Source organism: Pezoporus occidentalis, unplaced genomic scaffold (genome assembly GCF_034315485.1).
Source record: "Pezoporus occidentalis ecotype Australia unplaced genomic scaffold, CSIRO_AGI_Poc_V1 ctg28, whole genome shotgun sequence".
NCBI lineage: Eukaryota > Metazoa > Chordata > Aves > Psittaciformes > Psittacidae > Pezoporus > Pezoporus occidentalis.
Window position 1 is genome coordinate 2871991 of NW_026914718.1, and position 26886 is coordinate 2898876.

General features: G+C 38.2%; 1 protein-coding gene across 1 annotated transcript in view; it reads right to left on the minus strand.

The window, feature by feature from the left end:
• Nucleotides 1-26886, minus strand: part of CNTNAP2 (contactin associated protein 2) — a 1014729-nt gene that overhangs the window by 967370 nt on the left and 20473 nt on the right. The window lies entirely within an intron of this gene.

A 26886-nucleotide genomic window follows, 5' to 3' on the forward strand; every position in this document is an offset into this window, starting at 1 on the left:
CAGTGTGGTTATTCAGGGTAGAGAAGTGGGATGGGGTGAGAAAAACTGTATGGTTTTCCTTACAACCAGTGTGAAAGCAGATGACATTTGTACATTGGCTAGTTTGGGAGAGAATTTCCAAAAGTCAAGTCACAAAACTGGGAGAGGAAAATACCCCAGGATGTGTGACCCACTTCCAAAGATGTAGAACTTCTCAAGAGGGAGGTGCAGGATTGTGCTGTGTTCTTTAGCAGGTTAAAAATGAATCTGAACTCAGCCTTTTGGCCTCACTGACAAGTCCCAGTGCTCCCTACAGTACCACCTTATTGCATCACAGAATCATAGAATAGTTATGGTTGGAAAGGACCTTAAGATCACCTAGTTCCAACCCCCCTGCCATGGGCAGGGACACCTCACACTAAATCATGTCACCTAAAGCTCTGTCCAACCTGGCCTTGAACACCTCCAGGGATGGAGCATTCACAACCTCCCTGGGGAACCCATTCCAGTGCCTCACCACCCTAACAGCAAAGAATTTCCTCTTTATATCCAATCTAAACTTCCCCTGTTTAAGTTTTAACCCATTACCCCTTGTCCTGTCACTACAGTCCCTAATGAAGAGTCCCTCTCCAGCATCCCTATAGGCCCCCTTCAGATACTGGAAGGCTGCTATGAGGTCTCCACGCAGCCTTCTCTACTCCAGGCTGAACAGCCCCAACTTTCTCAGTCTATCTTCATATGGGAGGTGCTCCAGTCCCCAGTCCCCTAATCATCCTCGCCACCCTCCTCTGGACTTGTTCCAACAGTTCCATGTCCTTGTATAATAGTAATAATAATTATTATTATTATTATTATTTTATTTTGTTATTGTGATTAGGTTTTTATTATCGTTATTAGTATTATAAGTTTGAGGGCACTGCTCCATATTCTTTTCTCCTTTTAGAAGATTTCCATCATGGAATAAAATCAACTCTTTTACCAAAAAAGAAAAATATTGACAAGGAAAAAGAAGAGGGACAGAGTAACTTTTTTAGTTGATGATTTAACATTAACATGGGAAGTGAGATACTTGGGCTGAACTATTTTCACAAAATAGAAGAGCACAGCTAGAGAGATTTCCAGTAACACATCTCAGGGTGTCCTGTAGCTTGGCAGCTAAATTTATTGCTGGCAATTTTCTTCATTTTTTATTGCTACAGTAAATAAGCAATGCCTACTTCATATTAGGAGAACTTATTTTAAGGGACAAAGTAAACAAACAATTGTCAATCCAAGAAAGTAGTGAGCAATGCTAAGGCAGAACAATTAAAATACGTGATTTGGCTCTTAACTTTTGGATTCCTTGTGCCCCAACAGAGAGGCACAGATGAAAAGGAAAAGGAAAGATTGAGGCCAGATATGGGAAGGCAAGGTATTGACTATAATACTGTTATCTTACTGAAAAAAAAAAATTTGATTTAGCAAAAAGAGATTTTTCTTTAGCAAGGCTTTTTCTTCTTTTTTTGCGCTTAAATGATGCACCTAAACCTATGAACAGCTCAAGGAGATACTTTGGATACAATAAGGTACAAAGACCTGCTGAGTGATGAAAAAAATAAATCACATTATAATGTATACAAATAATAAACAAAATAAAGTCATGTCACAACAACAGCATCAAAGGTCACGAGAAGGAACAAACCATCGGAATTGCTTCTGTGATAGAAGGATGCCACCAATGGCGCTTTCCTAATGGGTCTCTTCATCACATCATATATGGCGAACTTTGCATATGCCACAGCATTTATTCATGTTAATAAACTCTGAAGAAGCTTATGAAGAACTGCAGTCTTTTACAATACTGAATATTGATGTCATCCTCAATGTACTCAGTGTAGGTGCTGATCCTAGAACTACGCAGTTTGAAAGGAACTCACCTAGTTCAGCCTCACACATTCATAGCCTCCCTATGTTGGACTGCATTTTGCATGATATAACAGCACCATAAAGGTTTAGACTGAAACACTAAGAATTCAGATGGTTTCTAGAACAGCATATGGGAGGGGCGGGGATAATATGGGGGGGAACAAAAGTATTTGGGATGCTTGCCTAAGCATCACCTTGCAAATTTTGTAGCCTGCCTTTTTTTCTTGATTTTTTTCACTGTTTTTCTTTCCTTCTTCTCCCATGCTGCCATCAAGAATGTTGGTCTGGAGTCCATAAAATTAATGCACATGACACCTTTGTGGAAGATGTGTTGAGAAAGTCATGGTGGGAAGGGAAGGAGCAAGGCAAAGGTCTCCCCAAGACTCAGGAATACCGAGCTCCTAATAAAATAAGCACGTCACTTATACAGAAGCACAGTGGAATAATGCTGGTCTTACCCCATTCTCCATTGTCACTGAAACTGCACAGGGGGATGCAGATTTAAAAGTTCACTGCCTCCAAAGTTTTAGCATGGGGAGAGAGAAGCCAGGGCTCAAAGGCAGCTTCTTGACAGGATTAAGAAGAAAGATTCACCCTTTTTGTTGCACACCTCCAGCTCTATTCAGTATCAAAATCAAGTCATCTCTGGGAACAACTATCCAAATCTCATTCTGGTGCAGTTCAGAATCGTTTTGCCCTATAGCAGGTAAATCCATGCACACACATGCACATACACAGCCCCTGAACATGAAGTTCTGTGAGTGTAATTAGGGTTACTTAATTTAAACCTGCAAGGAACTAGGTTTAAATGCTCTGCTAGTGCAAGGTTAAATTACTGAGCATTTCATGAGCTAGTTCAGTGTACAAGCAACACACAACAGAGGATTTATCTGAACATCACATCTAAATATTTGGTTCAGAGTTCATAGCTTCTGACAGCAGAGTTATGGTCTCTGTTTAGTGTAATTCTGTGCATTCTAAAGGACCATTAACAGCTCCAGTGCTATGTAAATGATGAATGATGACACAGGACACTGACTGCCCACATTTATGCCAATATATTTAGTCAGGATGAACAAGAATGATGGCTTAAAAAAAACCCTAGCACTGAATATATGTAAGTATAATGAGCTACTCAGAATCAAAACCATGTCCTTATTAAAATCTGTCATCTAAACCCATATTTATTTTTCCCTCTTAGAAAAATATTTACAGCTCTTGACAGTTAATTCCACATTTATAGATTATTAAGCTGTGTGACCACTCTAAAGCCTGTAGTTAAATATGAGCAGCAGAACTCTCTATAGAAATATTTGGCAATTCCAGGGAACACAGAAATGTAAGGTGGGCATGAAAACAACATAGTTACTTTTCCCTTTCTATGCTTCACTGTCTGGGATTCAGAAAATGCACAGAAAAGGTGAGAGCACAAGGCAGAAATCCAAAACACCTTTTCCAATCATCTGCCATGGTATTCCATTTGACTTACAGCAAACCACTTAATGAGAAGACAGAAACAGCATTATTCTCCTACCTTTTTGTTTTGGTTTGGTTTGATTTACTGAAAATAAGAGGCACTCTGCCCACACCATTGAAATACCAATGATTTATACACTGGGAATTTATTCTGCCACTATTACTCTCCATTTGCCCCCTTAATTTTTTAATGCCCCCACTACAGCTCTAGTAATGAAAGTGCAAAGCGACAAAGGCAAGCAAAAAGGGAAGGTCTGATAAAGCACAGCAGCTGAAAAGGTGAATAGGATGGCCTAGCTGGTACAAATGACATTATTAATTTGGTAAAAGAACAGAATTTAAAATGGTAATAAGGAATCATCTATCATCCTTGCATCATTCATCAGCTGTATGTCACCCTAAATGGTAGGTTGCTAATTTTAGTTAATTTTTCTAAGGCAGCTGCCCAGAAGGGCTCAGCTCAATCACAGCACCTGGTTTTCAGCAAGATTCTCCTTTTTAATCAGATTTGCCAGCTACTTTAAATTGAAGCACAAGGAGGGCAAGTGACTTGACCAAAAGTGCAGGCTACCAAGTAGCAGCTCTTGGTGAACAGGAAGCCAAGACCTCCCTGGCTAGCTGGGTTCAGTCTAACCTTCACTTGCTCCAAAGCATTTTCTTGATAGCACAAGGAGCTTACTTATTCCTTTCCCTGTTATTATGTACAACCTCAGCAGACTACTATTTCTCATTCTTGATGGTATGCTGAGCTGTGGCTTCAGAATGAGTGATAATTAAAATGACTGCTATAAAGTGAGATAATCCCTGCTCCCATACTCTTAGTTCATCATCCTCTGCAATGTGGGAGGATTAGGAATACTTTGACCTGCCAGGGTTCAGACACACCTTCCTCAACTCACAGAATCGCAGCCTGGTTTGTGGTGGAAGGGACCTTAAAGCCCATCCAGTTCCAGCCCCCTGCCACAGGCAGGGACATCTTCAAGTGAACCAGGTTGCTCCAAGCCCCATCCAGCCTGGCCTTGAACACTGCCAGGGATGGGGCAGCCACAGCTTCTCTGGGCAACCTGTGCCAGTGCCTCAGCAACCTCACAGGGAAGAATTTCTTCCTAAAATCTCATTTCAACCTCCCCCCGTCAGGTTAAAGCCATTGCCCCTTGTCCTGTCCCTATAGGCCCTTGTCCAAAGGTTTCCTGCATCCCCTTTAGGCACTGGAGCTGCTCTAAGGTCTCCCCTTAAGGAGCCTTCTCTTCTCCAGGCTGAACCAGCCCAGCTCTCTCAGCCTGGCTCCAGAGCAGAGCTGCTCCAGCACTTGCAGCATCTCCGTGACCTCCTCTGGACTCACTCCAGCAGCTCCATGTCCCTCTTGTGTTGTTGCCCCAGAGCTGGACACACGACTGCAGGGCAGGTTTCACCACAGTGCAGCAGAGGGGAGGATCCCCTCCCTTGACCTGCTCCTCACACTCCTTTTGATGCAGCCCAGGACAGGGTTGGTTTCTCTTTTAAGCTCTGGTTATCTGCTTCTCACATACCAGGACACTTCCAACTTAGCAGTTTTTGGCATTTCTCCCAGAGTATTAAAAAAAAACCAAACAAACCTCTTTCCACAAAAAGGACTTACCTATCCCACTTACCTTAACAGCAAATAGCACAGTTGTTAAAAACCTACCTCAGATTTTTTTCCTATGTTCTTTCTCCTTTAGAGACATATAACATTTGATTCTACTACTGCTTAACAGTATTTGCAATTCCAATTTACTTTTCTAAAAGTAATAAAAAAATATTCATGTGCAGATTGATTGGGACATTTATTCCTACTTTGGTCTACTTGTGATAAAAAGTGAATTTATCTGTGCTGTTAATTATTCATTTTGTATCTATATGACTTTGTGGGGATCTCATGTGTAGAGAAAAGACCATTAACTTTACATGAACCTAAATTACAGCTCCAAGATAAACATTACTTACTTTCATTTTTCAAATACGCTTTAGCTACACTTAAGCATATTTAAAGCCCCGCTATTAACAGAACCGATCTAAAAGTACATTGGAAGAAGGATTATATTTTATTAATACAACGAAAATGCATATTTATAGTAGAATACATTAAAAAGTGCAAAGAAATAACACCCATAATACATTTGGCTCTGTTTGGCTTTCTTGGGCAGAGTTCAAAATACTCTTGGCACTCTGGCAAAGTGACTGGCTGATCATTTTTGTATCCTTTATCATCTCTGACAGTATACTCCTTACAATTCAAACCTCAGAAACTAGTCTTTGACACTGCTTCAACATCTACTGCTTAATATTCAGCACTGGCATGAAAAACTCGGTGGTAGTTTGGAGGCAACTTGTGTTTAATGGTTTTTTTTGTTGTTGCATTTGAAACACTAATTTTTCTTTTTTCTCTCTTTGTTAAATAAGTAATCTGCTTCCTATGCTAAAATGGCAAATGAGCAATGGCATTGTGTTCCACATCAAAATAAAGTCCTCCAAACTCTATCATAGATAAAATGGGGTGGGGGAAAGGGTAAAGTTGTGCAAGAAAACCCTGGAAAAAAAAAAGAAATCTCAGCTATAGATCTTACCAAGACAATGGAAATAAGTAAACTATTCCATGATACTTCCTTTACCTAACATACGAGCTCTTTTTAGAGATGTAGCTAGCTCCAAAACTAACGCATTTGTTTTATTTAATGCTTTCTATATCCTCAAAGCCCGAGGAGACTTTGATAACTGAAAATAGGCTGATATCTATATACATATTTATTTTAAATATTTGAAAGGGGACATGGAAGATCAAGCGCGATGGTGAGATAAAAGTGCTCAGTGTTTTCTCTTCAGGACTCTCGAGCAGCAGTTTGCTCACAGCATCCCCTTCTGGTAGAAAGCCGTAAACTGGGCAGAGATCAGGGAAAACTTAATTTGCAGTTAATTTATATAAGCAGAATGTGACTGTAATGCTCTTTGGCAGGCTCAGCCTCCTCTAAATCCTGAAAATTAGGGAGAAAATGTAAATGTTATCATATGTGCATATCGGATTATCAGATGGTTTTCAGACATTTTTGATCTTTGGCTCGCTGATAGTATCTCGCATGAACAGGAATTGTATTTGAAAAAGCAATAAAAGATTGTATTTCACACGAACTGTAAATACTCACACTTTAAAAAATATTGGCTTTTTTTCCTAGGAAACCCAGCTCAATGAAAGAAGAAAATTATTTTGCTTGTATTTACAACACATTTTCTCTGTGAAACTTACATTGCTGGCACCTTCCTAAAGCATTTCTGCTGTAAAAAAAAAAAACAGTATCTTGCCTAATTTACCCTAAAGAAGAAAATATTGCACAGTCCTACTTTTTTTTTTTTTTTTTTTTTTGGTAATGGGAACCTATTTTGGTTTCAGGTTTTGTTTTTCAAAAACCAGTTACTTACACTACAAGAGCTATTTGCATTTGCTGTAACTATTTCCACACGCATGTGGTCTGTTTCATTAAAAATACAGAAGAAACGTGAGAAAGCAGAAGATCCTAATGCAGCTTCTAGGGAATTCTGCAAGAGTAGGAAAGAGCCTGATGAATGTTTCCTCCTTTGGTCTCTTGACAGAAGCCTTCAATGACAGATTAAAAACCAAGGCACACAAACCATTGTTGTTACAGTGCCAGTGAGCAGAGAAATGGGGCTGAGTGACAGTGTCCAACCTTTATGACGCAGCCAGGTAGAGCTCAGAATACACAAAACCCCACTTCGCTTGAGGAACTGTGCTTGATTATTACAGAACTGTCATTCTTCGCTGACCTACTGTGTGATGCTACTCCTTTTCACCACAGGTGTATCTCACACAAGGTATTTAGATGGCAACTGCTACATGCAACTCACATGTTATTAACTGTGAGCAAAAACAGCTGTCAAGGCCTAGCTAGTCAGATGAATCAAATTACGAGAAAGGTTAAGACATATAGAGAAAAAAATTCCCTATTAATTTCCCTGTGTAGTGAGAGGACAAGGAGGAAATGCTTTAACCTGACAGAGGAGAGATTCAGATTAGACATTAGGAAGAAATTCTTCACAATGAGGGTGGTGAGAAGCTGGCACAGGGTGCCCAGAGATGCTGTAGCTGCTGGGTATTACAGTACCAAAGGACCCATTCAGGAAATACATGAAGGCTGAGACAATTAAAGTCCTGAGCAGGGAATAAAAGCATACAAGAGTCACATTCATCTGCTTTAGACCTGGAAAAATTATTATGGAGATTATGGGTTATATCTGAGGCTGTGTGCAGGAGACGTACAGAGGACCCATTCTGGAGCCTTCTGAGCTTCAGGGAAGACTTTTCTTGATCTCAGCAAGTTTTGGATTAGATCCTTGTTTTCCCTGTGCTGCTGATGCATTTACAACTACTGATATTCTCATGTGTCTCTGGACTGGCAGACACAGGAAAATGCCCTGTAGTGTTCATCATGAAATGAACAAGGATGCTGCTGTAGAATAAATGCAGAATTTCTTAACTGTGAGAAACTGCTCTTGAAAATGCACAGATACAATTTGCCAGCTAGAAGCACAGAGGCTTGTGTGCATTAAAAGAGATATGTAAATCCAAACAAGACTCAAGTACCTCACAAAAGACATATCTCAAATCGTACCACTCATCTTCTCCATTTGCTCTAGGAACCCAGTCACCTTGAGGGTCTCCAAAGTGAATATAATCAGGTAAATGCAGAAATCTGCATTGAATGGCAAGCAGTCTGTTTGCAAGGAGATATTAGGTACCAAGATGTTTCAAAGTTAGTTTTGGAGAGAAAATCATGTTTTCTACAGGCTGTGTTCAGTACATCAATAATAAGTATCTGATGATGCCATTTGCATTAGACTTTCTTCTGTATGTAAATGTAATCAAGCTGCATTGTATATGGCTAGATTATTGTTAATTTGCCATTGCTGAACAGTTTTCTAATACATCATTTCAAGTGAACTTTAAGGATTATGAAGTTATTTGACATTTTTTAGCTCACAGAACCCAACTAAGGAATAACTTCATGTGTAGTAATAATTACCACCAAAATATCTACAAAATATTGCCCTTTCATAAGGTACCCTATCATAGTATAAGTGTTTAGCAAACAAAAATGCTGAAACCAAATGTTACTGGTGAATGAAGTTGCCGTATTTTCAAACAGCAAAAATGCATCTAACAGGTTGGTATTTGAGCAGTCTGCCCTTTCACTCATTGCTAGTGAGCATTTTCAGGAGGACCTTCGGCATTCAAATGCAATGCTTCTACTTCCACATATGAAAAGCCATCTTTCCTTTGGAAACATGCCTTAGTACCTACTGTTACAGTCTTAGAAGAGCTTGTTGCAATATGGTGCACACAGGGGACAGACACTGGTATAGAAATCAATGGGACGGCCTTCTCATCTTTGCCGTGATCTGCTCTGTAGTTTGTGTAAGCCAGGTCACATCTGACTTACACAATCTCCCACAATCTTTTGCTTTAAGCATGTTCTTTAAAAGCTCAGTGGTGTACAGAGTGGAGTAGGGTGGGCTAGAGATGAGCTCAGCTCCTATTTACATCTCCTCTTCACTGGGACAGGCACATCCACACGTTGCCACATCCATAGGCAGCCAGAGAAAGCAGATGCAGAGCAAAGCAAGGTACAGGCGATGTCCTGTAACTGCAGCTCTCCTTGGGTGAGGGAGTTAGCAGCAGCACTGTGAACTTTGTGGGTAGATGGCATCTGAGGAAAGTGCTGTACTACTGCCATCAATACTGAGCTGGCTAACCCTAGAACAATTTATGTCATCCTTCTCGTGAGGCCTCAAAATTTCATTTTGCTAATTTTGTTACTGCTAAGAACCTTGGAGATGACCTTGAATTTTGCTATGATAAAAGCAATGCACAGATAAACCAGAAAAAACAAGGAACGCTAGTGAAGGAAGCACATTTTTCTTCCCCTTAACTTTTACAGCACAGGGAACCAGGGCACTCTAGCTACTGAATACGTGCCACAGTAAGACATGCATCAAATACACAGTAATGATGATAGTAACAATAATAAGAGTGCATATCTCAGCTTAGATTCCAAATCAGTAAAGTCGGAAGTATATAAAACTTGAAGCATCTCTATGATCCCACTGAATTCATATACCTGCTTAACTACAGTATTGAGCTGGGGTGACAAAAAGCTCATAAATTTCAGAGCAGAATTTTTGCTGAAACAATGAACTTCAAGTGAGCATTACAAATTATTCATGGAAAGGGAATTTTAAATTCAGATTTATAAATCTGTGCATAGGAAAGCTTCTGAGAAATTAATAAATCCTTAAGTAAGAGAAGAGAAAGCTATGATGTAAATTCTCCAATTTCCAATACAAAGTAATGATCAAAAGCTGCCTATGAAGAGCTACCAGTGTTACCAGTAGTGTTCAGCAAACGCTTTTTCATCAATAATTTAGACTTCACAGTACTCTCCTCACATTCCTTCCAGAGACCAGAGAGACAAAGAGACAAAATATGTTGAATAAGTTATTAGAATTCAATTAGTTTACTAAGCATAGAAGTTAACAATGTAACCAACTTGTTTAGTGGTTAAAAGCCAACTGTTGATGAGTTTTCCGTTTTCCTTTTTCCTTAATATTTATTCATTTTCCCCTCCATTGTCCACTGCAGCTATTCTCATTTCATAATCACAAGCACTTGTATAGTTTTGTCTTCCTGACTTGCTGCTAGGGAGTTTTGTTGGTTCGTTTCACTGTTTTTTCTCCTAGAAGTACAAATTTGCTAAGAAATCATTTCATTCCTTGACTGTCCCAGGTAACATTGTAATGTACCACACCTTCATCACACCTTCATCTTCTTTTTTCTCTTTTGCCATTTTTCCTGGGATCACAGATGGAAAGTTGGGTTTTTGAAACCGCTATCCCTAAAAAAAATTGTGAAGTTGGGGGAAAATTTTGTGTTACTTCTAGAAACTACCCAGATTCCTTGTTACATTTCTTCTCTCCATACAACTGTTTTCCCATAGAAATGCATTTTTTATTCTCTGTTTTAAAGCAAGCACAATATATAATAATCTACTACTTTTCTAATTTTGGAGGCACCGTTCTTTATCTACATGTATTATACATATTATTAAACATATACATATGCATATAGTGGAGTACTCCTACAGTGGAGTGTGTCCTACGTGGGAGCTGTGCAGAGCTGCTCGCCCTGCTTTCCGTGGCTGAAGGGCTAGGTAAGTTGTGGTGTATTATACTACACACAGCCAGCTCAGCAGCTCTTTTGCCCTCAAGTCCTGGAGCGTTGGTGTTGCTCAGTTCCCCATGACAAATGAAAGATGATGCCAGCCGTAATGCCTCATTGCTTTTCACATGATCTGCCCATGGAAGGAAGAACTCTGCCTAAGGGCAGCATAGGGAAGAGTCCTATCCCTAAAACAGGGAATGCATGTGAATTGAAAATGGTTAAGGATTTTGCAATTAAACACGTTTTTGTTGGGAAAGCACCTCTCAAGTGTCCCCAGTTTCCACTTTAAGTATCACCGTCATTTCCTTGTCTCAACAGGACTTTTGTCATGGGCAACCACTGCAGTCAGTCCTTTCCGCACTGGACCTTGCCTCATCTCTCCAGTTCAAAAAGTTAGTCTGCTACCCATCTGAAATGGATTAAAAGCACAAACCAGAAGCACTTCAAGGCTCGAAGGTTTTTATGGATGTTTTTTATACATTACCCTTGGAACATTCTGTGAGAAAAAAAATATCTTCTCTCACTTTTCTGATTTTTGACTGTTTTGCAGACTGTTTTGTAATCTTTCCATAGTATACACAGCCTCATCTTTCCTAGTCAGCTAATGATGTGCTTCTTTCTGGTGGTAGGATAAAAGGGGCCAAGTTCAACTTAAAAGTTGAGAGTAAAAATGAAGATTTTAAAATGTATATTTAACTCTTTTGTCTCCTTTTCTCCAGGAAAGGCTCTAACTCAGGAAGCCGATGCGTATAAAGCCTTAAGAAGTGAAGATTTCAGAATGTCAGCAACTTCTTTGCATTAGGTAAAAGTGGAATTTCATTTCACAGCCAAGAAACAACTCAGAATTGAGGAGATATTTTAAGCAAGTATTAATTATTCACATGATAATGACTGCAGAAGCAGTATTCTTCACAGGCTCTCTTCCCTTCTAATTTCAGGACAACTCCTGAATCTGTATGGAAACCAAGCATTTGCACTCTCCTCTATTGTTTTAGCTCTTGTTTTTCTAAGCATTGCTGTATTTTTTTCTGCTGAGAACTGACTCTCTTCTTAGACCATCTCTGGCTATTAAGTACATGCTTTGCATGTCTTCTTCAGTCGTCCTCCTATGGAAGCTAGTTTTTGCTAAGAATGAGGAGAAAATTTCTGCACACAAAGCCATCCAAGCTTTGCAGTAGATCTCCTGAAGACACCTCTGAGCCTCTATTACTGAAGGTTTTAAGAAGAAGGCTGTAAAAATGCACCAGGGGTGAAGCAGTCAGGTGGCTAGCACAGCTTGCTTCTTGAGGACTGTACCAGTTACTCCTTATTTTATACTATCTTCTTTCAGCAAAGATCCATACATGCACAACATGGTTGTCATACATCCCCCACCCCCTGTATGCCCCATCAGCTGAAATAAGTGACTTCAAGGACTCAAATCTCCCTTTTGTGCACCATTCCTTTGTTTCGGCCAAATTCATTAAACCTAATTTCTTCCCTACACTGACGCTACTTTATTGTCTTTTACTGCTTTTTTTGTCATTGTTTAGTTTGTCCTTTCTCTATAAAATTAACTCTTATCATCACTTAAAAATTAGCAGATGTGAATTCTTTTTATGCCCTTTTTGCTTACTTCCAGGCTCACATCCCTCACTTTTTCTAGCACATTTTTATTCTGGTTCTTCTTTCTTTGTATGTGTCCACATAGATAGAAATCGTCTTTTATTTCTTTCTTGGTCTAAGTACTGCAGTTTCCTTGAGCATTCTGCAACACAGCTGAGCACATACTTAGTTTTCAATAGACATTTAAATGTCCTTGAGTTCAGTCAATATAAGCAAACACTCATCGTTAATTAAATAGAAAAGATCTTGAACAACAGTTTAAGACAGCGCATGTCTATAAGCATTATGAAAAATCTGAATCATAGGATTTAACTTTTATTTTTCCATACAGATTTGGAGAAAAATTTATGCACTAATCTTGAAATACAATGATACTGTATGTTGCAGAATGCTATTAACACATCTAAACATAGTTATCTAATACTATTGTTCAGAGGCATCCACCCTGACCTCTTACAAGACCTAGTGGCAATCTGATCTTCTGCATCCAGCAGCAGCTTCTGCATGCATCCAAAATGGCAGTATACAGTAAGCAGTTTCAACCACAGCATCTTTAGCTGTACCTGTTTTCAAAGTCTATTTTGACACTCCTATCAGTGTACTGATTAAAACAAGCCAAGAAGTAGAGTCCAGCCTCTTGTTTCAAACACTGGCAAAGGTCAGGAAGGTCTCAACTGTAGTACTGATTCAGGCAAACGCAGTCCAGAAGCACTGTATCTCATATTCAATTTTTAAAGTAAAAAGCATCCTTCATTTGTCTTCAAACAGAAATAAACAAGCTGAAGTGATATAGAGATGCCTACAAGCTTTTCTGAATTCATCAGCAGATGCTATTATGGAACTACACAGCTACTACCAAAAAAGCAAGAGCATCTCTTCCCCCATATAACAGTCATTGCTCCAATTGACCCAGTTTTATTTTTTCCCTGTCTCTTACACAGGATTTGTTCTAGATGGCCCAAACATGTCTGTACTGAAGGAAAGAGATGATAAAACAGAGAAGACATCGATCTATCAGATCTTAAGCTATATTCCTATGAAAATATCTCAACTATGACAATGTCTCAATTAATCTTCAACACTTTTTCAGTTAAAGTGAAAGTAAGGTTCTCTCTACTGTTCTGGGCTGAAGGCTTCTCTTTATTGTGTGATATAATCAAACTGCTACTTGGCTGAATTAAGCATTCGGGATTACTTTGGCATAACTATCTCAGTACTTTTCTAAGAGCAGCCAAACCTCTACAGTTTTACATTTCTAAAAGAGCTTATGAAAGTATTCACATTCCTGGGGAAAAAAAAAAAAAAATCCTTTTGGGAGGAAATTTTACGGTTCAGAAAATTTGAATGGAAAAAAAAAAGGTCACAGAAATGTGAAACCTTTACCTGATTTCAAGAAAAAATATTGCTTACAATGGATATATGGTTAAGGGATTGTATAAAAGAATATTTGGTTTTATTTTGGATAACATAATTGTTTTTTTACTTTTTTACTGTTAAAGATTATTCTATTGCTCTCCTCTATTTTAGAGCCAATTTAGTAGAACTTTAGAAAACAGCCAGTGTGCCTTTTAGCCAGTGTTAAAGAAACACTAAAGTTAGTGAGGTTACGTATGTCTAAACTGTATACAGTTACACAAATGAATGCTAAAATTTGTGGTCATATACAGGCACAAATTTCAACATATTCTTCTGGCAAATTCCAAATTTTACTGCACAATCTGCTTTTAGCAAGGACACATTTTCTCAAATTTCTGCTCTCAGTTACATCTTTTGTGCATGAAAAGTTCCATTTGACTGTGATACTGCTGTCAGAAAGGTAATTGTATCTCTTACAGCCTAAGGGCTCTGCTCTCTTCTCCCTGAGCTGATACAGCTCTCATCCACATGAATGAAAGTTAGGCACACAGGGGGTGAGAAGAATTGAACTTTTTTCTGCCATGCCATGGTGAAATATGCACCAGGATGTTGGACAGATTTATTCTTCCTCATGCCCCCACTGCAGACTAAAGAGAGCTTCCACATTTTCTCCTTTCACTTTCTTAGGCACTTAATTTAAAATGAAGGTTAATAAGCCAATGCTGAGATGGTTTGCTACCGCTCCTTTTGTTATTAAGATAGAAAGTAAGATAATCTTTGCTGAATTGTAAAAGTTTAACTGTTTCCATTCCATTTAGACTTTAGGAAAAGAAAGCAAACATATCTGTCTGTCCAAAAGACAAGTGAAAAGCTGAAAGCGCCTTCATACTAATTTGAGTGCAGGACCAACTTGGAGGAAAATGGTGTCAATGTAAAAAGGACAAGAAAAATGTTGAAAGGAAAACACATGCTTTTTTGTTGTTTAGATAGTGCTCAGGAAACATGGCACTTCTACAGGATTATAAAGAAATAGAGTATCATAAAAGCAACCTAATTGGTCATCAGTTTCTCTACTGGAATAAAACCACCAACCCAACAATAGCACTAACAGGGAGTAATAGGTACCAGTAATTACAGTCATACACATAGTATTTTGCTTTCATCCACACAGATTAACTGCAATTTGGATCTAAGCCAAGAATATGAATGATAGTTTGCAGATTATCTCTGAATGGAGACGCTTCTGCCAAGCAGCTCCAAAACAAATCTAAAGAAACCCAGCATAAAGCAGAAAATGACAGACTACAAATGTCACAAGATGCAGCTCAGCATAATCTCTAGTGATCTTAGTTGTGGGAATCCAAATTGTAGTACATACACCAGTTTAATTTTTGTTCTCTTTTTTTACCATGTAGACTGAAATTCACCCAAAGAAAAGCCCAGAATCTCACTTTTTGTAAATAGCCATTCTAGAAGATCTAATATGGATGGCATTTTCTGACTCTAAGCACTGTCAAAAATTCAAACATAAACGTAGGCAAGTAAGGAATAACAATAGCAACAAAAAATGGACTCCTACTTTACATAATAGAATTAACAAATGAAATCAAATTTGATTTTGCTTTAATAAAATCAAATTTAAAGTATTCTTTTTCTTTCATTTTTGAGAGATTTCATAGACTCAAACCATTTGCTTCTGAAGTTAAGGTCCAAACACCTTCTTTTGTTCAGTGCAAAATTACCTGTCTACAATTTTTAAAGGGATTCTCTGAAGAGTAGTCAACCCTTAATTTCTTTATAGCTTTTAAATTGCATATTTCACAGATTAAATGTCTTGATTATAACTGTATTGTGAACCAGCCAAAAAAGCAATGCAGATCTTTGCTTGCAAAGATAAATGTATCCCTCAGAACTTGATTAATGAGGAAAGAACAGAAAGACACGCATAACACCCCTCAGCCATCCACCTTTCTTTATAAACACATCTTTTTGCCAGGCAACCTCCCTTAAAAAGCCAAACAGAGCACTCAGAACTGGCCCTGGAGGAAGGCTTGACCATCTCATGGTCACACAAGAGCTGCCAGCTGAGGTCACTGGCTTCCAATAGTCTCTCTGACTGACTTTTGACAAGGCACAATCATTACTTCAAATAAGCTTTTGCAACTGTTTTACAGGATGAGGTGATATATATCTTAGGTAGACCTAGTACTAATCTGCAGTGGGATGCTATGGAAATTACTGTTTGCAGTTCCAGCACGTATGGTGGGAGGGTACGTAAGAGGCATTATGAACTTTAACTCAAAACATTAAATATATGGGCTGCACTTTCATTTACTCTTGAGATGTGGCCATGGCTGCAGGCAAAAAACAGCCACCACCCAATAGTAAACACAAGGAAAAAATATCAAACATTAAATAGCATATTTGCAACATACCAATCATGCTTAGAAACCTCCCAGCTTAAGCTGTTCCCAAAACAGGATGTCAATAGGTGTTTTACATGGAGCTTTGCTGGCTGTCACTAAATAGTTCATACAGCTTGAAATTATGTTGAGCACTCTATGCTGTTCTCTGTCCCAGCTGGTGACTCTTCAGAGACTGATGCAAGGGGCAGGCACAGCCCAGGCAGCTCCTACCAGCTGGTTCCAGTAGACTTGTGGCTGTGGCTCTCCCATGAAGCGTCCAACCCTAAAACAGGCTGGCCTCCTGCTGTGCACTAAATCCACTTCTTGAATTATTTTTTTAAGGGAAGACTATGTAACAATTAACGTTGTGGCTACATATGAGAATGCACATAGGAAACAAACATACAATTTAACTGCAATTACTGTAAGTCCAAATCATCTTCCTTTTAATTGCTCACTTCAAGTTTTATTAGAGATGCACCTTGTACAGTTAAGATACTGGCTTTTGCTATTATTAGAAATTCCCTGTGGATTTTACATATAATTTGTACCTGAAGAAGTGAAAATTATTTCAGCTAGCTAGTTGCAGGACTTGAATTAGTTTGACATTAATCAGACTCGCATTATTCATTAGTTACAGATTCCTGGGCTGCAGTTGATTTTACATTTTTATCCTATGGCAAAGTCTTCAAAAATGGTGTATAAAGAGCTCGATAAATTATTCGGTGAAGAAAAAATGGTTCTTTCTGACAGAGAATTAATCAGCACACAGTGAATTATCCTCACTGGGTAAGAGGATTATCTGTAACTACCTAGCAGAAAATGATTAATATTGGAATAGTTTTGAATCAGAAAATGCCAATTCACGAAATGCAGAACATTCTGCATGTTTGCGTCATCAAAAATCTAATGAGAGTGAAATAAAGCTGATTTCCTTTCAACTTTACTCAGATGGCTTTTATATTGTCATTTTATCAATGCCATTAATCACAGTGGTCAAAATAGATTTTAAGAAATCCTCCTAGGAAGATTTACTGTGATAATGCGGGAAGGAGAAGAAAGAAAGAAGAAAGAAACTCTGCACACCACTATTCACCACTATTCTACTCTCTTTCTCCTTCATACTAAATGTAGTTTTGATACCTTAGGAGATGGTGCCCTATTTTGAACACTGATTGTAACATAATAATAGTTAAGACAGTGGCAATATTATGCCAGCTTGATCTTTTCAAAACAATACATCAGCAATTCCGCTTTACCAATAACATTTTACTGCAATTTCTGGTTACCATTTAGATTTTGGATTTCTATGAAATTGGAATTTCTGGCACTACCTCGAAAATCAGATCACTCCTCTGATGCAGCGTGTCAGTGTCACACAATATTTCAGCCTACCATGATATCCTGGTCCTTTTGCTTCAAGGTAAGAACATTTCCTGCTTCTTCAGATTACACCAATGTTGGCATCAGGGTAACTAGGCCACAGGATGTGAGTCTCATACTTTGTCCACCAATGTACAAAAGCCACCGCATGCCAGCAACCAGCAGCAAAACCTATTAAAATTTGCCACCCTCGGAATAATACTTGTTTCTCAGCATGTCCTGTCTGCAACCTCAAACACATTCTGATTATTACGGTTCCAAGAGGCCTGGGATAAAGCTGTAAAAATAATGAAATAAAGTCAATCCTAACCTATGGAAAGCTCAAGCTGATGAAAGCTACTTAGCTCTTACAAGTTTGGTAATGGATTTCTTGAAGTTCAGTTTCTTTGAGATAGGTTCCTCAAACTTCAGACAGAGCCGTATTAGAAGCTAAAATCCAAACTGCACAGATCTCCAAGGTTTGCAAATTGGACTGAAAATGTTATGGAAAAATACTTCTATTCTGTGTATTTTAAGCTGCTGGGGAGAACTCAGTGTTAAAGATGGAAGATGCAAACAAACAGCCTTATTTTCCTATGCAAAAAATATGCTAATGTGGTTTGAGGTTTTGCATTAGGACTTGAGAGAGAGAAATGCCAGATTTTTGATCTATCAAACTGAGCTGACTCAATATTTATGCTATTTGTTACTCCTGAGTTGCAGGGGAATGTTTCTTTCCCTGTGTACTTCTTTGACATCCCAGAACATCAGCATGCTTGGAGAAATATCTAACACAACAAACAAGCAATTGCATTCTATGTGCTTTTTATTGGGTTGTTGTTGTTGCCTTAGGTGAGATTTGCCTCAAGGGGTCATATTAGTGACTAACATATTGAGCTGCTAATTCATGGTTAACTTTCAGCAGTGTTTATTTTATAGTAACCCATTAATTACATTACGCCATCATTCCTTCATGATGTCATGTTTACATGCCATAAAGGTGTTCCCATGTCATAAAGACATGTAAAACTGACAAGCAAGGCTTTGATTGGGAAATCACAATATTTAACTTGAAGAGCAGTTTAAAAGGCAAAGAGTCACAATAAACTCTGTTAAGGAAATACTAACTTCTCTAGTACAAAAAGGTACTTTTCCCCTCCATATCAACAGACAGTTAACTGGCACATTAACAAGATCCATCAAGACCCAATAAGGCAGCTTCATTAACATGATTATCACCTTATTAATAATTCACAGGTTGGTAGAAGCACAGTACTTAAGGGATTATAACGCATCATTTTAAACAGGAAAAGAATATTATCGTAATACTCATTAAGGTGATCTCTGCTGAAGTAAAATTTGTAGCACATCTATTTGTATTTTCTTCATGCAGTTAAATAGCCTACAATCTCTAATGCAGAAACAGTGCCTAATATAACATCTTGCTATTATGCAAGGATCTGTGATTAGGCTTTCAGGGCATTTGGAATTAGATCCAGAAAAAGTCTTAAGTACTTCACTTGAGCAAAATACAGATGTTTGAAACTAAGGACATGATTCACTCCAAAAACACTAAAATAAAACCAACTTTCTGTATTTCACATTACAGTGTGATCTGATAAAATGAACCATCCATTTTAGAAGAGGGATTGAAACTCAGGACCTCTGCCCTGAAGGATCACTTCAGCACTTGAGCACATAATCAGATTCTTGCCAGTTTATCACTGCTGAATCTTACACTCTATTCTACACAGGGCGCAGCATCAACCAAGAGAGGAGAGAATGCAGATGTTCAGCTATGCCAGGAGAATATGTCAATAAATACAAAGTGTGGGCCTTTTAACAAAGTTCCTTTTAACTTGTAGATGGGAAGCCACATCTGATTTCATTTAAATAAATCTCATTTAATCGTAAATAAGGTTTTTACACTCCTGCTATACATGGAGGTGGTAAACGGTATTATTACAGACTGGAGTTTATGGCTTCATTCATAAGGATCTAGAGATGTTTTGATGCAAAACCTGTGGAAGTTTATGGTTAAAATCTCACTGACTCCACCAGGCTTTGGATCAGGGCCATACGCTGCCATGTGGGAGATGGGTGTGAGAAATGATGGAGAGATTATCTTATTTGGAGATCATTTAGAAATCTGACAATGAGATGGATCTCATTAAGGGTTGGAAGACTTCTGCTATGCTTTGCTACAGAATGTAAGAAGAATTAACTCTTGGTGGATTCTTTCAGACTGGTAACTGCTGTGACCAACGATGAGCCACTGTTGTCAGCAATTGTACATAAAAAGCTTACAACCTCTCTTAAAAAGTTGCTTTGAATGGGTTGTCAGTCTGGAAACCACGATTATGTGTTGGGCCCTGCTGGCTTCAAGGTCCACTAAGGAACCAGTTATTATCTTCTTATGTCCTGATTCTGTTTCTAAATGAAGTTCATTGCAGGACTGCAGTGATAACAAATTCACCCTCTGATGACTATTTAGGACTGTGTCTGTCCTGACCTTCCATGCGAACTATGTGTCTCTTCTTAGTTTAAGGCAAATTCTCCATGGAAAAAAGAGACAAACCCAAACCTGTGTACATTTTTAACCATTAGCAGAGGAGGATGAATGGGCCTGACAACAGAAAGGACCCCTAGGAGGGTAACCGGTCATGCCAGAGAACAGATAGGCCAAAACCAGCTTCCAGGAAGCACAAGTTCATGTCACTGCTGGTTTGCAAGCCTCCAATCTTTTAAACTACTCTATCGGCTGATCCTTGTATCATGTGCCAGCTGGCAAAATATGGGCCTATGTTGCACGTCCTGGGCACTTAATGCAATAGATAATTCCTCATCTCAGTGATACAGAATCAAGTAGAAATAAATAAAAAAGTTCTCAACTTCTCAAACATCATCTGTTTAGAATCAAAATTGTATAAAATAGTTGTGCATGAACACAGGACATCACATTTGATGACCCAAAACCATGTGCTTGAGAGTGGCAGAATTCCCATTGGTTTTACATCTGACTACCAGAGCTATGAAAAGCCATGATGCAGTTGTGACAGAGAAGGAAAGAAAGTGAACATCACTTTTCAACATGAAGTAGTATTGCAATGAGATGCCCCTTCCTAAAAAAAAATGCTACGTCCAAATGTGAAATATTCACACTTTCTGTGAAGAAACAACTTATTTGTGCAGCGAGTTTACATTTATGTGATGCACACTGTTTTATTTACAGTTTTCTCCTTTGAGATATGACGTGGTCATTGCTGCCATGTAAAACTTGACACTTCTCAGTACACATGGGTAAAGCTAAGAAGATAAAGCTAGTAGGACAGAAAAATAACACACCTGAAACTTTAATGCTGAACTGCAGTGAAGCAGAAGAAAAAGCATTTCAGCCATCTGAAAGAAGTTCAGGGTTTTTTTCCTTCTTGTTTGTGTTGATTAGAAATACTAACCCTGTATTAGTATCATCAGCTCTGGATGCTTAGCTAAGATGCCTGAATCAGTACTCCAAACACTTGAGTTTCTGATATAGCCAGTGGAAGAAAGAGAAGTAACTCAGGACTCCAATTTAGATGCCCTGGAAGAACTTCCTCATCTATTACGAAGTGAGTCTACCATCCTTTTAACCTGGACATCTGAGTTTCCTGAGTTTGGTCTTCAGCAGTTACAGTCAATGAATGTATTAATAAATTATTAATCAGTAAATTAATTTGCATTGTTAGACAATGTAGCAAAGAACATGGCGAGAACACTGTTTTGCTCTATACTGATTAAAATTTTTATAGACTTCACTGGTAAACCAGATGTTGCTCTTATTGTTACTATTTCATTGGATATAGCTGGAATATGGCAGTTTGTTAAAGTACAGAAAAACTAAAATCAGAAACTGAAAAAACATCGTATTTCAGATATTCCTGAAAACCCAATTTGGCACACTGAGACAAAGGGCCACTTAAGACAGATTCTGATTGCAAGCCACCACTTAAAGTATGTAGTGATGCTGGTGATTAGGTAAATCTAGGTAAATCATTATTTCAACTTGACTGTCACAAGTTGAATAAGGTATTTGGATGTGGCATGTGTCTGGATGCATTTAGTTACGTATTTTTATAGCAAATTTAATTTTGCTGTTTGAGTCAATAGATCTCACTTTTTAATTTTGTAATATATGAATGGGAAGGTACAAGTGCAGATATGACATTAATTACTGCTGGATACTGCCTTGGCCATCAGTGGTGGAATACAATGTAGTATACCAAACTTGGACATGGGTCACACTTATTAATCCCTCTTTGAACAGCACTCATGGAAAGGTGGTAATTCCTAAGTAGGATACTAAAAAAGTCCAACTAATAAAGAAATATATTAGATCTTTCAAACATTTTAATCAAATGCTACGTCTTTTTATATAAAATTATTTATTTTATATAAATTTATTATATAAATTTATATACATTATTTATATATTATACATAATACATATATGTAATATATAAATTATTTATATATATATATAAAAATTATTATTGAAATAATTTAACTGCTGTTCTCTCATGGAATATCCTTTTTTTTATTAGACGCATCACTGTTGATTCATAAATTCACAGTTACTTAACTATTAGGCTGAAACTGCTCTATTTAGGCACACAGCTGCTGGCTACTGAGTATTTTAAAGAACTGTATTATTCTAGTAGTAATTTCCTTCAGGGAGCACCTGAAGCAAAATAAATCAACTACCCTAAGCTATCTTTGGAGCCCTAGCAAGCAGGAGGGCAGGGTTGTCTTGAATATCTTTGTCCACTCTTAACTTCGTCTTTAGGAACCAAGTAGACATCAACAGCACTGGAGACACTGGCATAAACTCAGAACATAACTGCAAGGAATCAGCATGGAAACCTGATTTATATGCATATTAAGAATTCTACAACTGCACATTTGTGTTTCCCACCTTGTTTCCAGGTAGAAGATGTACAGTCCTCCGGGGAGGCAAAAATCACAGGGTTGTGCAAAGTAAGCACTCTTAATGCTTCTCCAGCAAATTTTAATACAGAATCAAAGTCCTCATGTACACATACTCCCAGCTACATTATTAAAAGGGAACATCCTCCAAGTCTCCTCTGTGGGATGAGAAGAAAATCTGTGGATGTCTAGAAGGAATACTTCTAACACAAAACCGATCCACATCCTGCTTCACAGGGCTGGTATGGTACGCATTCCACTTGTGAATTTGAACAATCCTGTGTACTAGTTTCTAAAAGGACAGGTAAGCAGTAGGTTTCAGGGCATTTTAAGGTTTTGCAGTAGCTGGTGCTGGGCAAGCCCTTCCTCACCCTACTGCCAGTTTGCATTTTGGTTAGACAAAGCTTTTCCTCCCTTTCTTGCAAACTTTCAGGCAGTTCAGGCTAGCTTGGCTTAGGCACATGTTCATCCATCTCCAGGAAAGCAGGGCTCCACCAAGTGTAACAGTTACTCTCTATAGTAAAAGCCATTTCTGTGAGTCATTCTTCCTACATCATGTGCAGCCAGACATCAGACATCTTGGTGTTTTTCTGCTGGACTAGCTCCGCTACGTCAATGTCTTCCCTGTACTAGGAAGCCCAAAGCTGCACTCACTACCCTCTGGGTATTTTTCACTATTCTTTCCTTCAAAATCAGAGCTTGTATTTTCCAAGCCGAAACACATTATATGTGCTTCACCTGCAGAGACACATGAAATGGGTTTTAAGAGAGCAAGTGCTCCATAAAAACCATCAGTCAGTCAGTTTACTTGCTAGAAGTAGACAACAATTTTAAAGACAGGGACGATCAGAACTGAAAATAAGTAATTAGACTGGGATTTGCAGCAGTGATGATCATTAAAGAGAACAGTAGGGCATGACTAGGAAATGTGTGAATCAAGTCTGACTTGGTGACTATCACTTATAAGAATATCAAACATATCTCCTCCAATGTGTTTTCACCTCTTTCTATGAAGCAAGTTGGAAATAGAAAATCACATGGATATTCAGGTATTTGTGAAAATGATCCCCCACAAACATACAAATGGTAGAAAGCCTTGCTAAGTACAGTTTGGGGGTTTTATGACACAAATTTAATAGTTTTAAAACCAATTTGTATTCTACTTGTATTTTTTTTAATATCAAGATCAACATCAAAAGTCAGTTGGGAAAATACTTTCATTATCATCAGTTATCAGCTTCCTGAAAACTGATGCTAATTTGCATGGCCAGTGTCTTCAACATTTTTGTTATCCTACACCCTAAAGTGGCAGGTTCAAAGCGATGAAGAATCGTAAGGACCATGGAAAAGGCCAGTTAAGGATAAAACTTCTTACTGCTGAAGGGGTTTGGGGTAGAAACACATGTTTTAAGCATCTGAATCAAAATCTAAAACAGATTAAGCTGATTGAAGAATAAACAATAAGGTTTGGTGCTACAATTTTTTTGTCCAATTATCAGACTTAGGGGCCAAACACTGACTTACGAAGCCTATGATGGTTTTATTTTTCTTTGAATTCTATCACTATATTCCCCACATTAGCATTTCAGCAGGGAAAAATGTCTTTCTCCTCCTGAAAGCTATGTATTGTTTCCAGATAGAGGAACATAGAAGCCTCCTCTTTCTGCCTGAGAAGAGCTGATACTGACAGTAGAGTGGGGTAGCAGCATAAGAAGAGCTTGTTCTTGGACCAATTTCCATAGCCCCTGGGAATGTACTGTAAAGAATTTCAGTAAACAATTATGCTTGCACAAACAGATTCAAGCTGCTACAAATCACTTCACTTCTTGTTCTTGAACAAGAACTATTTAACTTCCCCACCACATGCTTTTGGCAGGCTGCGAAGAGAGAGGCAGAGACAGCTGTACTGCAGATTCACTGTTTCTAAAGGTTTTAACAGTTTCCAGTGTTTTGGTGCCAGAATCACTGCGTACTTCAGACCACACCTCAATATGATTTGTTCCAGACATTTTGTACTAAACATGATATCTGGGTAGATGAAAAGATGAAGAGTTGGAATTCAGAATGGGAGTGGATCTTGAGATATTCATGACACACTCTCGAACACATTGAGGTAGAGCAGTAAACTGCTGAGGACAAGAGGAGAGGAGGGGAGGGGAGGGGAGGGGAGGGAAAAGAAGGGGAGAAGGGTCTATTTTCTCCATACTAGAATCATCCACAAGAAATCATACTTCTTTTAAGGACTGATGAACTTTTTAATCACTGATAACCCTTGAACTAAATCAGTATTGCCAACACGATTTAAGAAGGGGAGACATATTAAACCTGAGTGTCACAAAATCTCAGTAGCATCTAAGTATGAAACTGTAATCTGTTTTGTCCCTAATCTAGCCTCCTGTTCTTAATATATAGCACCCTTCTTTTTCTCATCAGTGTGCTCAGCAAGAATGTTACTTCATCACTTATGCCAATACAGTGGCTTGAAATATCTAAATCCTTTTCAGCTGTAGTATAAAGAAATCAGTTCATTTCTCGAGAACTGGGGGAGAGAAAAATAAAAAATAAGTAAGAATAGGACCGATCACACTTCAACACCTAAAAGAGGATGAAAAAGACTTGGGGATGTGCTTAAAATGCTGTTGAGACCACTACCACTCCTTTACTTATACAATGTTAGCTAACAGAGAGGATCTTCAGGGGCGGCATTGTCTTCTCCCATTTTGTTCTGAATACATCCCAATCTTTGTTCATTTGCCATAAATTTAGTTGGAAAGTACCTTTGTGTCTCAGCATTTATTATTCAATTTCAGGTGTCACAGAAATTCGCTGTCAGGCAAAGGGAGTAATAGTGAATAATAACATTAACGGGGAGAAAAGGAAGGTTTGTACAGAGTATCTTTACAGTCCAGTGTACTATATGTTACTGGAAAAAAACAGATAAATCTATGGATACAAATACTTTTGCTAAAGTCTGAAAGAGAAGCCACAATTAAAGATCAATAGCTCGATTTTAAACCATTCATTAAAATTACTCTTTTAGTTTTATCTGTGGATAAATACCTGTATTTTAAGTGGATGCGCAAGAAAAACAGCTCAGCTTCTTCTTTCAGACACTTCAGAAATCAGGAGAAAAGTGTCATGACAGTAAGAATTGCGTTTTCGGAGTAAAAATGATATTGCCTAACAATTTGATTCTAGAAGGAAAGTGGGAACAAATCCACTTAACTTACTCCCTCACACGTCTTTTGCAAATCTACCTCTTTAATCTCCATTTATTCCAATGCAGCATGCTCATGAAAAGCTTTAAATTGTATAAGAAGGTATTATAATTAAGTACAACATGGATTTGATCCTTCAATCCGTAGGAATGTAGGTAATTTCATATTTACACACGTATAGATGACTTTGCAGGTACGGCTTACTTGAGTAATGATTATTGCTTTGAGCACAATGTCTATACACTACTATTATATTCCTAATCATGGAACGCCATAGCTCAGCTAGAAATTATTATTATAACTTAAATTGCACATATACTAGGTATAGTTTATGGCAGTTTTCTTAAAAACTGATATCATAGACTTTTTATAAAGAAGAAATGCAAGGAATATTTTCTGTTATACCTTAGAAGTGTGAACATAGGTCAAGTTCCATGCCAAAAAGTATGTTGGAAACTGCTTTAATCATATGCTAGAATATGAAAATAAGAAATGTTTGGTTTCACCAAAATACATATTCCACATTATAACTTCTTCACATAGCATGTTGGTTGGTTTGTTTTTAGCTATGAAGAGTTATAAAACTAACTCAGAAGTGCTTTGGATTATAAACAGAGATGATCGATTCGACTTACTTGAACTCTAACAGGCTGATGTCTTGATTCTCCAAGCAAACATGTACACCCACTACTCTCCTCACCTCACTCTTTCCTCCAGGTCCATTTGTTTATGAGCTGAGCAAGTCCATCCACTCCACACCACTAGAACCTGTCTCCCCATCTGCCAGCACAGCAAGAGGAAACAGGCCTCACACATATTTGTTTTTTTGCCAGTCCAACTCCATGACAAATGGCACTGGCAGTTAAGAGACAAATGGATGCTTCTTTTGCTTTGTCTTTATTGTTGCTCTTCTTTAAGTGGACCTAGATTTGTCATCAAAGGCACTTTACCAGTTTAGCATCAGGTACCCCACCAAGCCACTTGACTATTGAAGCACAGTCCCTATGACAAGAGAGCAGAACCAACCTCTGAGATGTGCATGAGGTCTCCCAGGGATGACGAGTGCCTGTTTTCCTAATTGCATGCACAAACCCAGTCCCCTAAATACACTGAACCAGCTCTGACAATGTCAGTATCTTTTGCTCAACCAGACATGCCTTGCAATCACCCATGCTCAAGAGTACATTTAACCTTCATGGCGATTCCACTTGAGTCATGGACCTCATCTCACTCAGAGCTGCTGTTCAAACTGGCTTCCAGAGATTTACATAATTTAACAGATTGGGTGATTTTTTTGTCCATTTTAAAACATTAGGTCCTGAATTTCATCAATATAGTAAGTCATCATTCTTCAAATCAGGTACAACATATT